This window comes from Cnephaeus nilssonii (genome assembly GCF_951640355.1).
Source record: "Cnephaeus nilssonii genome assembly, chromosome: 6".
NCBI lineage: Eukaryota > Metazoa > Chordata > Mammalia > Chiroptera > Vespertilionidae > Cnephaeus > Cnephaeus nilssonii.
In genome coordinates, this window is record NC_137077.1 from 65,532,158 (window position 1) to 65,544,636 (window position 12,479).

At 42.5% G+C, this 12,479-nt stretch overlaps 1 protein-coding gene across 4 annotated transcripts in view; it reads right to left on the bottom strand.

Moving 5' to 3' along the window:
* PTPRR (protein tyrosine phosphatase receptor type R) overlaps nucleotides 1-12,479 on the bottom strand; it is a 238,971-nt gene that overhangs the window by 4,338 nt on the left and 222,154 nt on the right. The gene's annotated exons all lie outside the window — the stretch shown is intronic.

Sequence of the window (12,479 nt, forward strand, 5' to 3'; positions counted from 1 at the left end):
ACTTGCATTTGCAGATGCACCTGGTGATCAGATCCCACAGTGTCCACCTGGTGGCCGGTACTCAGCAAGCATTTATAGAATACTGAGCGGAGCTTTAGGTTAATGAAAGAGTATGCAGGGTTTTTTTTTTTTAATATGAAAATTACAGCTCTCTCCTACCCTGAACCTACTTTATTGAATTTTAAAAACTAAATGCAGGATTTTCTATTTATTCCTATTAAGTGCAACATGTTGGTGTTAGCACAGTGTTCTTATTTACTGACATCATTACTATTCATCAGTTTATTAGGCTTCCATTTCCCATTTCCCAGCTTTGTGTCTTCCAGATATTGAACAAGCATGTTTATTTATCATTTATAAAGAAGTAGGTCACCCAGGTTACACAGGCCATGCCATTTTCATGTCACACGACAACAGATAAACTTCAGGCTGAAAGAGGGCAAAGGGCTTCCCACCATGCATTCACTGGAGACTGATTCAAATTCAGGAACTCATCACTATCATCTTTGAACATTTGTAATAACTGTCTAATTGAATATATTGGTACACAGAACACTCTGTGGACCTTTGTAAGAACTTAAAATCTGAGATTATATGGGGGATGCTACTCATTATGAGGTAAATACAGTCTTTTTATAGGGTGAAAATAGTAAAAATATACCCAAGAACCTAATATAGTGCTTATATACAAAATATGTTTATGGAATAAATGAATAGTGTTAGATTAATTATGAAACTCTCAGGAGAGCCCTGAAATAATTCATCTTCCAGGAAGGTTCTGACTTGGGCCATAGGTGTCTTTCAGATCAGACAGGGCTCCATGGACTTGCTGAAGTCTGGATCTTTATTACTGGTGTAAAATTCCTAACACAATCTGGTCCTCAAAGGTAAGAAGCAAGAATGCTCTTTTTGTGTGTGTGTGTGTGTTTAATTAACTTTAAAAGGCATCTTCTAACTCCCTTTGAAAGATCAGGCATTAAAATAATCCTTGCCCGAACCGGTTTGGCTCAGTGGATAGAGCGTTGGCCTGCAGACTGAAGGGCCCCAGGTTCGATTCCGGTTAAAGGCATGTATCTTGGTTTCGGGCACATCCCCAGTAGGGAGTGTGCAGGAGGCAGCTGATCGATGTTTCTCTCTCATCGATGTTTCTAACTCTCTATCCCTCTCCCCTCCTCTCTGTAAAAAATCAATAAAATACATTTTTTTAAAAATCCTTGACCTCCAATAGATCATGGTTTAAACTCAACCAAGGTTAACCAAGGTTAATATATATCCATGTTGATCAAGATGATGCTTCAGTGAAGAAGGCTTATGGGGCCCAAAATAGCTGGACCATCATCGTTTGGGCAGTGCCTGATGTCACCACCATTACTCAGTACATTGTGGGTAAGGACCATCCCTCTTTGGAGATTCCTCTTGAAACACAAATCTGTTTCCCCAGGAGGTAAAAAACATTAAGCTGCAATACCTACTGCCCAGCAGGAGTTAGTTTATCAAAAAAGGGTAAGGTCATGTAAAAACAGGGGGAAAGAACCCAATTCACTACAAGCATGGTCGTGAGTTTGGAAAGGTTTGGGTTTGGGATGCTAAGGTGTCAGGTTCATTACCAGTAGGGTACATTAAGAGGAAAAAGACACCACCACACACTGTGGTCAAGACAAATCCTGTCTCCACCACTTATGAGCTGCTTTACCTTATGTAATCTTTGCAGTTTTCTCATCTTCAAAATGACGAGGTAATAAAACAATAGTGCCTACCTCACGGCACTGCTGTGAGACATAAATGGGAGAATCCACTTAACATGTTTAGCACACACAGCTGAGCACATAAAGACATCATATTGCTAGCTGTTTCACTGTTACTTTTTGGTGCTATCGGGTCAAACAGAACTGACTGCAAGGCCCTGGGATGAGGCCTCTGATGGCCTTGGAGAGCTAAGAACACACCTGGCAGAGGACACAATGCCGTCTAAGTCAGGCAAGCCTAGATGGGAAGAGCCAAACATGTGTCTAAATATTAACATGATGTCTGCTGTGGTGGAGGTAGTGGGTAATGTTGTGGAAAGAAGTGGGTTTAGGGTCCGACAGATTCAAGTGTTAATCCTTGCCTTTGAACCTACTAGCTTTACGGTTTGGGGTACATCATTTACTCCCTCCCAGCTGGGGTTTCTTCACTTATAAGGTGACATTAATGATAAAGCTTATCAGATTGTGAGGATTCAATAAGTCAGAGCATATCGATGTCTAGCTGCAGGCTACCCCAGAAATCCCAGGAACCCAGGGTTCTGCAGCGGAGCCTGAGGGGCCGAGGCTGGTGGAGGAGGAGGTTGGTTGGGTCTTTAGGACTAGCTCCCAATGCCAGCTGTGACCAGGGCAGTTCTGCTTTTTATTGGCTTTCCTTAGTGGTGTCTTGTGGAAGATTGTGCCTTCCCATTGTTTTGTTCCCCATTGTTCACAAAAACAGTTTGAAAACCACTGACCTGGCAAACAGTGATCATTTACCTAGTAAGGTTTCAAGTTTGGCAAGGTTTAAAGGAGGTACTCCATAAAATGCTAAGCGCCGTGGTTGTCGTTTAGTGAGTACTAAATCAATGCTGCATATTCTTTTTCTTATCCTTTTGGTAAACGCTTAGCTCACCCTATGCCCAGGGAGATCACACATCTGGTTTGTCTGGCACCGTTCTGGCTCACTCCTGCTGTCCTGTGTAATTATTAATAGGGACACCTTTCCTCCGCAGAAGTGGCTTGGTGTGGATGATAAATTATTTGTTCGCCCTAATTATGCCCCATTCCACATGAAAGAAAGTCATTCCATTTATTGCAAAAGTGGTGCGGCTAAGTGGCCTGATGGCTCCGTGGCCACAGAATAAGAACACTATGGTTGGCCAGGCCAGAGAGGACCCAGGTCCACTGCCCCTCCAGAAATGGCAGCTGTCTCACACCACATTCGCCTCGACAACCCTGAAAATCAGCGTCGTCTCAGTCTGCATGCGGGGAAGCACGTAGCTGTGTCAGCTGGGGGTAAACTCAGGTTAGAAGGGGAAAAATACGTAGCTTTTTCCCTTTGCTCCTAGGAGAATGCTTTTGGGAAAACACACACACACACACACACACACACACACACACACACACACACAAAAGAAAAACCAACACCCCTCCAGATGCTCAGGAGAGAGATTTGGTTTTTAACATGTTAAAATTGTGACCTTTTGTGACTATTAACTCACACATACAGAGAGCAGCAGCCTTTCCTGCCGTACCACCCAGCACGCATCCGGTCTAATCAGTAGACAGAAGAAATTCTGCAGCGGTGACTCACTTCTGGGCTAACAATGGGACTTAACGCTCCTTGGCTTTTTATTATTTTCAAATCTGGAATTCCTTTGGTAAAGTTTGGTACAGTAAATTTAGAACAAAAAGTGTGGATGTTAATGTGCCTCTTGGGTAAAATCTCTGATCGCTTGGGCAGGAGTCAAGCAAGGCTAATGTCTGCTGCTGTAACTCAGGGTACCTCGGACCAAGGTTTCCCCAAGTCTTCATACAGATGGCATGGCAAGGAGGGAGAACTTACACATAAATGTTTTGACTGACTCTGACCTAGAATTTTGAACATAAACACTTTCTCTGGAATGGCTGTGGTCCAAAGTATTTGTAGGGCATAAAAGCCAACACACATCATGTGACAATTCAATGGAAATTCAAAGCGTTAGTGTATCTTGAGTTGCATTGTCACCCCCTGAAAATTAGCTAATTTTCTTCTGAACACCCAGGTTAACAGTCAATTAACTCCTAGCTGAGAAGAAGGGAAAGGTTGTCTTGGCAACCACTTGAGAGAGTCGGTTGGCATAATCTGTTTTACCAGAGGACTTCTTGTTATGGTCTCAGGAACTGTGATGTCAAGTAAATCCATACCTATCTCTAGGGCTTTAATTGCCCTTAAAAATAAGAAAACCAAAATGTTTAATTCCTGTTCTTCAAATGAGATCTTCAAAATTCATGAATTAAGGTATCTCTGTGATTAGCTGGGAATGCAGAGGGCTATGGATAAATGTAAATCTAGGGTTGATAAAAAGTATACCAACAGGGGGAAATTTGTGCTTTAAAATTATTTTAAACAAGTTTTGGAAACAATATTTTTGGGACACATCAGTGTAGGAAGCTGATGGCACATATATTCCTCCTCTTAGATAATTGTAGTTAAAAAAAGACGAAACCATCAAACTACAGTGATTAATCAAAACATGTAAACAATGATATGACGCACACTGGAAGCATTTTTCTATCCTGTCTGGGAAGCTACAAGTAAGGTCTCTGGATGTCATTCCAACTTCGGGCCTCCAAGGTAAGGATGTACAAAGACAACTGCAGATCTCGCCACTGACTCTTAAATGGGAGGGTAAGACAGACTGTTTCCTGTTTCGCTGGGGGTGGGGGACAGAAAAGAAAAAGGCCTTGGGATCGCGTATTATTTTCTGTGTCTCATTTCCAAAATTCTGTTTTCAAGTTCTTCCAGTGTCTAGAGGTGCCAAATAAGATTAAAAGAAATAGGATGACAAAAAAAAGTTTCAGACGCCAACCTGCAATGGAATATGGTCCTTCCCTTCCTGCCTCCTGATGGTCATGCTATTGCTCTTTAGTCATTCTCCTGTAACACTGATGTGCATGTGAGCTTTTTCTGAGTTTCTTAGGCCATCTTATTACTATCGATCATTACTATTACTTTTTAAAGGGACAGGTGCATCTCTCCTGCTCAGTGTGTAAATGACCTTCTGTCACTTGTGTGAAATGCTGGCATACACAAGCCTAAATGAATCTCTTGTCACAGGAGCTAGACACCGTGGAAGCAACTGGAATTCTTAATTAGGTGCTATAGTCACAACTAATTTAGTACTATTTAAGATGAGAAGATTTAAGCAGGATATAGAAAGGCTTTCTAAGTCATAAACCATGATTACAATGTATTCAATTTAGTACTAATGTACTGGGTCCTTTCTATTTACCATCATTTTTGAAAATTGTTGACTTATATATGTATGCAACAGAAAAAGGATGCACAAAGACAACTGCAGATCTCGCCACTGACTGATTTGCTCATGATTGAGCAAACTATCCCTTTTTACAGAAAAAAGCAAGTCATTGTACTTATTTCCAGATTTTAATAATAAGTAAACTAAAACCATCTGAGATAAACAATTTTTCTGGTTTATATAGCAACTATAGGCCCGGTGCATGACAATCGTGCACTGGGGTGGGGGGTGTCCCTCAGCCCAGCCTGCGCCCTCTCGCAGTCTGGGACCCTTCGAGGGATGTCTGCCTGCCAGCTTAAGCCTGCTAGCGCTCTGCCGCCGCTGTGCTCGCCAGCTGTGAGCCTGGCTTCTGGCTGAGCGGCGCTCCCCCTGTGGGAGCACACTGACCATCAGGGAGCAGCTCCTGAACTGAGCATCTGCCCGCTGGTGGTCAGTGCCATCATAGTGACCGGTCATTCCGCCATTCGGTCGATTTGCATATTAGGGTTTTATTATGTAGGATTAGTTCAGGGTCACTGTCAAAGGCAGGATTAGAATGTGAACTTGCTCTTTCTCTTAAACTTGTGCTTAACCCACTTAGGTTTCCCACCCCAGAAAACAATAGGCTTTTGGGAGCAACAACAACAACAAAAATCCAAAATTTAGCCAATTTCATTTGAGCAAAATTGGAAGTTCAATTCAAATTGTCAAAAAAAGTCAAAATTTGCCGAAACCGGTTTGGCTCAGTGGATAGAGCGTCGGTCTGCGGACTGAAGGGTCCCAGGTTCGATTCCGGTCAAGGGCATGTACATTGGTTGCAGGCACATCCCCGGTGGGGGGTGTGCAGGAGGCAGCTGGTCGATGTATCTCTCTCATCGATGTTTCTGGCTCTCTGTCCCTCTCCCTTTCTCTCTGTGAAAAATCAATAAAATATATTAAAAAAAGTCAAAATTTGTTATATGATTTTATATATATTATTTATTATTTTTAGGTCTTGGATTCCTCCTGAAAAATGAAGATTTGTACAATGTTCTTAAGGCCAGATTTTTTTTAAACCATCTCTTTCCTAGTAGATGTTTGGCAAATGTTATGATTGTCTGTTATTGCAATTCCATTGTTCTCTCCAAAACAAAGGTTCATAGACTCAAAGAATGCAATCGCTGAGAGAAATTTTAGGGAGCTGGCCAATCACTTCCCCATCACTGAATCCCAGGACAGAAAAGGCATCTGATTGGAGGGGTCTTTGAATCCACTTGTGCTCTCAGCATCATCAGTTGGCCAAATAAACATGCATACATATGCATCACTAATCACTGTGAGTCTTAGAATGAAGATTAATTTATAAGCATTATGGATTTCAAAAATTCAACTGTCAGGTTGAAAGTCCAGGAAATATTTTACTTTTATAAAAGGGCTCCTCATACCAGAAGACCAAGGAACCACTGATATGTCCCACCTCTCTTTTTACAAATAGGACCTAGAGGCCTAGAATGGACAAGTGGTCACACAGGAAATTAGGGCCAGAGCCAGGATCAGCACGGGGCTCCTTGACATCTGTTCTACCTCATGCTGTAGTGACTGCCTGCTTACCTGTCCCACTAGCAGCGCTCAGTCCCAAATGACTGTTGCCCACGTCACTGTTTAATGAACAAACGTTATGAAAATTAATGGAATAATCTAAATAAAACCCTTGTGGGTGCCTTGCACTGAGTTTGACCTTCTACTTGGGAAAAAAGAGATCCTATTTTAGTCCAAAATATGCTCAAAAGTATTATTAAAAGGAGAATCACAGACTCATGAATTTGCAGTGCGAACTGTAGCATCTATTAATAGAAGTTGCTTTAAAGCCAATAAAAATAATGTCGTGCCAGAGAATGAGGAATCTACCAAATGGCTTTGTCATTGTTGTTACACTGGAAATATCCATTTAGCATAACAGACTCATCTCTAAACCAGACCATTTGAATTCTAAAATGCGGATTGATGATCTGGATACAAATGGCCTGTTTTTGTCATGTTGGATCACAACAATCAGGCACTGTCATTTTTTTATGGCGGTGTGTGTGTGTGTGTGTGGGGGGGGGACGTCAGGATTTTGATTCTTCCGAATGCTCAAACTCTTGACTTGGTCATGAAACAAGTCCCATGTCAAGTATCCACGTCACTGCCTTGTCCTTTTCTCTGTTAGCCATGTCCCGGGCTTCTCAGCGGAGGCAGCTATACGTGGTGGGGGCAGATTGTAAAAAACACGGGGCAGTATGCAGCCTGGACCTCTTGGATCAGAGGTCATTGTCAGAGAGGGTCTGAGAGGATGGGAAGAGGCCTGTACACTGCAGAGTAAGAAGTATCAGCTCTCTGTCATGTGTCTGAATAGGCTCTGTCATTTGTCTCCCTTGTTACATTCTGCTGGATGCTTCCAATCAGCCAGTCCCACCCTTTCCTTTTCCCTTTTGGATGGTCCCACCCAGGCTCACATCCCTGTGCCATCTCCAGTCTTCTCTGCACCCCCGGGCTTCCGAAAGGACAGTTTATAGTTATTATTTTACAACTTCTTTCTCTCCATTCAGGTAGTCTTGGGGGCAAATGTGGAAGAATGCTTAAAGGAAGTTCCATGGGTTTCCAGGTTGGGGGACTTTTCAGATCCTTTAATGCATCAATACTTTTTGTAAATCTCCAAGAGGAGAGGGTTCTAAGAAATAGAGTATACAGCTTTTTCTCTAACTTAATTGAGAATTCCCCCTCCCCCCCCCCTGAAGACAGTCTAAGAGTGTTTGGCCCTTAGCAGGCTCTCATAGTTTAATTGATAATTAAACTGTGGCTCCGAGAAACACAGTCTGGGAAAGTCTGTTAAGGAATCTATCTTCCTACACCCGGGTGCCCTGTGCACATTCAGTAGGAGGTGTTCAGTAAATGAATGAATGAACGAACAAACGCATGACGCAGGAGCAGCACTCAGAGCAAAGCCCTGGGTGTCTGTTCTGCAGGACACCAGACACAGGATTCAGGCCCATCCACAAACACCCGTCCTAAAAACTCCCCGTGGTGGGCCCGGCTTCCTGGGCTTGAGACCTGTGCCATCACATAGGCTCCACCCCCTGTGCTGCGAAGGACCCTGCGGGCAGGTTAATGCTCTGCTGTCACCGTCTAGAAATATTTAATACTTTTATGGCACTGGGTCTCCCAAATGAGGTAGCTGCTCTTTGCAAGGTGTCCCTTGCTAGAGCTCTTCTGCTCCCAGTGACCAGGCGTTGTCCGCAGTCCCCTCGACTGCAGGGCCTCGCGTGCACCCAGCTTCTGGAGCCTTCTCTTCAATTCTCCATCGAAACCCATGTTCTGAATGTACTAACGATGCAGGCAGCTATACTCTCTCTAGCTGCCATGCTGGAAAGAATAGATTATTTTGTTTACATGAAAGTGTTAATAGCTGAGAAGGTATAAAGTGTCACCCTCAACTCCCATCTCCAGGTTAAATGGACTTTAAAGAGCAATGATTCTCTTAGCGAAGGATTGGCTCTCTAATTAGCAGTAATATAGATGTTGACCTCACACAGATATTTTTGGCATCCTCCCTATGTAGATATTTTGAGATGAGGCAACTTTCCTATATCCCTCAAATTATACTCTTAAGACGAAAGAGTTATATGTTCAGAAGAGAAACCGGAGTATTAAGCACAAATTGGCAGTTACAAAATAGTCATGGGGATGTAAATTACAACCTAAGGAATATAGTCAATAATATTGTAATAACTATGCATGATGTCAGGTGGGTACTAGACTTACTGGGGGATCACTTTGTAAGTTATATAAACGTCTAACCACTATGCTGTACACCTGAAATTAACATACTATTGAGCATCAACTGTAATCAAAATAAATAAATAAATATTGGAAGCAAGGAAAGAAGGAAGACATATAAATGTCCATATGAAAAGATGCTCAATAAAAAAAAAATTATACTCTTACAGCAACTGCTGATATCTTCACTCTATTTGTGAAACAGCTCTCATTCATATTAACCATTGTTTTAAAAATTATGGTGTCATTGCATTTCCTAAAACTGGCAAAGCATTACCAAAGAGATATGTGTGTGTTTTTTCAAGCAGTTTTAGAATAAACATATTCCAAAAGCCTGATTACTTTCTCTATAACAGCCACACCTTTGTGTCAGAAATCAGAAGTCCTGAATTCCAAAGAAGACTATGTTGCCATTTTCTAAGCACTAATGACCTCGGGCAACTTACTTGATACCGTGAATTCTTTCTTTCCTCATTTTTTTTAAAGAAGCCAAAGAATCTCTTTTCCTACTGGGGGCGGGGGGAGGGGATCACTTTGGGAGTTAAAGGAGATGTGCTTTGAAGACCATGAAAAAGGGCCAAGATTAAATACACTTCTGAGTATGAAGAGTGCTTTCTGGAATGTCTGAAGGCAGATCCAGAGCTGAGAGCAAGGATGGACGACTGCGGAGACCAGGGTGGGGACGAGGTTTGAAGAACTGATGAAGGACGAAAAGCTGCAAGAGCAGAGTGGGGACGGTCTCTGCCTTTGCTGTCATGCGTTAAAGACATGGTCAGTGGCAGCAGCCGGCCAGACACGGATATGTTTAAAATGAGGTATGACAGGGAAAGGCTGAATGCAAGAAGCAAGAAGGATGGGGGAACAAGAGGTTGGATGGGGTGAAGGAAAAGTGGAAGGTTTTCTGTATCCCTATTCACAGTGGCTACAAGAGTGTACCACAGACGGAAGGGACAACAAAGGAAAATTGATGCTGATCCTCTGAAGGAAGGAAGGAAGGAAGGAAAAAGAAAAAGCTTTCAAGGAAAGTTTAAAGGAGAGGATCTGTTTGATAAACAACAGCTGCTCAGAAAGAATTTTATGTAGAAGGGATGTTGATGAATAAATCAGAGTGATTTCGAGACACATACTGGCAGTAGTTCAAATCCAGGGAGTCCATGGCTTCAGATCAGCAGAGAAGTTGGCTATGTTTTGAAGATCCTATCAGAAGAGAAAGGACAAGCTTGTGGGAAAACCTTGGTAGTGATGGAAGGCCAAGGCTAAGTTTTCTGACCATTTGCTTTAGGAAGGAAGGAGCAGATAGAGGAGGCATTGTGATATGATTTAAAAAAAATGTATTTATGATTCCATTCAAAGTTAGAGGACAATTTGGTAGGCTTGACAAATTGTGGTGACTGGGAAGTGGAAACCAAGGTGGAGGTCAGGCTACAAAAGCAGGTGGGGGAGGTGGTTGATGGGAGGGCAAATAGGCAAGATTAAGAGTAACAGGGGCAAAAAAAAAAAAAATTGTGTAAACCATGCCCAGTGCTTTTTAGGATGTTGTTCCAAATAGAGTCAGAGCAGGTGTCGGAGGCCAACTTGGTTCGGAGTCTGTTTAGATCTGGTGTTCGTGGAATTCTAGCATTAGCCAGCAGGAAAGCAGGGCACAGGGATATCAACTAGAGTGCCTGGGGGATTTTGGTTCCCAAGCAGGAGTCTTGTTTACAGAAGCACAAAGCAGGAGAGATCAAGGTCATTGTGGGAGCAGCTCCAGCTGATGGGGTGCTGTCCCTTACTTTCTGATGAGGGTCCCTCTTCTGGGTGAAGGTAGGTCCCAGAGTCTGACGTGAAGCCACCAGATTCTATTGGAGCTAGCGTGGACAGTACCGATGGAAGGCAAGGGGAGCGGGGGAGACTAAGAGAACAATGGTAAGAGGAGAGGGAGGGAGAGGTAACTGGAATTGATCTTCTCAGGTACAAAAAGAAAACATTAGCCCTGGTGGCATAGCTCAGTTGCAGGTTCCAGCCTGGCCAGAGCACATATAAGAATCAGTTTATGCAATGAATGCATAAATAAGTGGAACAACAAATTGATATTTCCATCTCTCCATTCCTTTCTCTCTTTAAAACCAATCAATAAAAATGAAAAAAAGAAAGCATTTTTGGAAGCAGTTACATGTGGGGTATGGAAAGGTGGACGTGGGGACAGTAGAGAGAGGGAAGGAAACACAGGCTAAGTGTTCTACAAAGTGCCTCACAGGTGTAATCCATCTTAATGTCACCGCAACCCTGTGGGATATAGATTATTAGTTCCAGTTTACAGATACACGCTCAGGTTTCTTGCTATAGATACTGATAATAGCTGTGGCTAAACTTGGCTGCACACTTACTATGTAAAAGATACTTTGAAAATTCTCTCTTAATCCTTCAACAAAAATAGAAAGTAGAAGTTATTATTACTTCTATTTTGCAAGTGAGAAAACCAAGGCATGGAGAAGTCCTATAACGTGCCCAAGGCCACACAATCAGAAAATGGTGGGAACCATGATGCAAAACAGGTAATCTATCTTCAGAGCCTAGAATCGTAACCACCACAGTGAGCAGCCTCTAATAAAGCCAAAGTTAAGAGAAAAATAGAGGGAAGATACACTTACAAGATTTAGAAATTATTATTTAAAAGGGGTCAAGGACAGATAGAAATAGAGAGGGAAAACTTCATCCACGAAGGGGATTTGAATGTTTCATTTTTAGAGACAGGAGAAACTTGATTGATAATTTTAATAATGAGAATAATAATAACACAGTTTACCTGTACTTAAGGCTTACGATGTGCCAGACTGTTCTAAGTGCTTTATAAATATTATCTCATTGAATTTTAAGAAAAGTCTTTGTCTCTTATTGAAATCCCAGGACCTAGCACATAGTAGGTGCTTGATAAATATTTATCAAATGAATCTTAAAAGGTGACTCTAATTTCACTTTTAGGAAACTCTAGGTCACAGAGCAAAATCTCCCTCTCTCTCCTTTTTATTACTGCTCCGCTTTTATTTTTGTCTGAAATGATCCTGTTTATTTCTGAGCTTGTTTACAGATCTCCTCCCTCGCTGTTAGCGTGTGAACTCTAGGACAGCAGAGCCTCACTCATCCCGTCCTGTGCTGCCGCGGCAGCACCTGGAACACTGCCTCGGGCAGGAGGCGAGGAATCAGTATCCGCTGTTTGAATGGAAGAAGAGAGCCCAGTGCTTCAGCCTCTCAGACAGCGCTCCCTCCCCTGCAGCACACTGAAGTACGCAGAGCGAGACGTTGGCCGCTCACATGCTGGCACCACACCCTCCTGTCTGTGACTGTTCTCAAGGAGCACCTGCGCTCTTTCTCCACCACTGGCTCAACCATTCCCTTACCCAGGTAGGCTTTATTGGGGTGAAAGGAAGAAAAGTTCTTTTTTGTTCTGTTTTCAACACAGACGCGGGGATAATCACAAAAGTGATCTATGTATAAAAATGACTGTTTCACCTTATACCCACCAAGAAGTCACCCCAAGTTTATCAGATGGTAAATTTTATGCGTATTTTTCACAATTAAAAAAAGGGGGGCTCTTGGTAGTATGACATATACCTAATTTTAAAGGATCAAGATGAGGACTTTGGAGCCTAAAGTGCATAATTCAGCTAAGTCAAATGAAAATACTGAGTATATAAGGAAT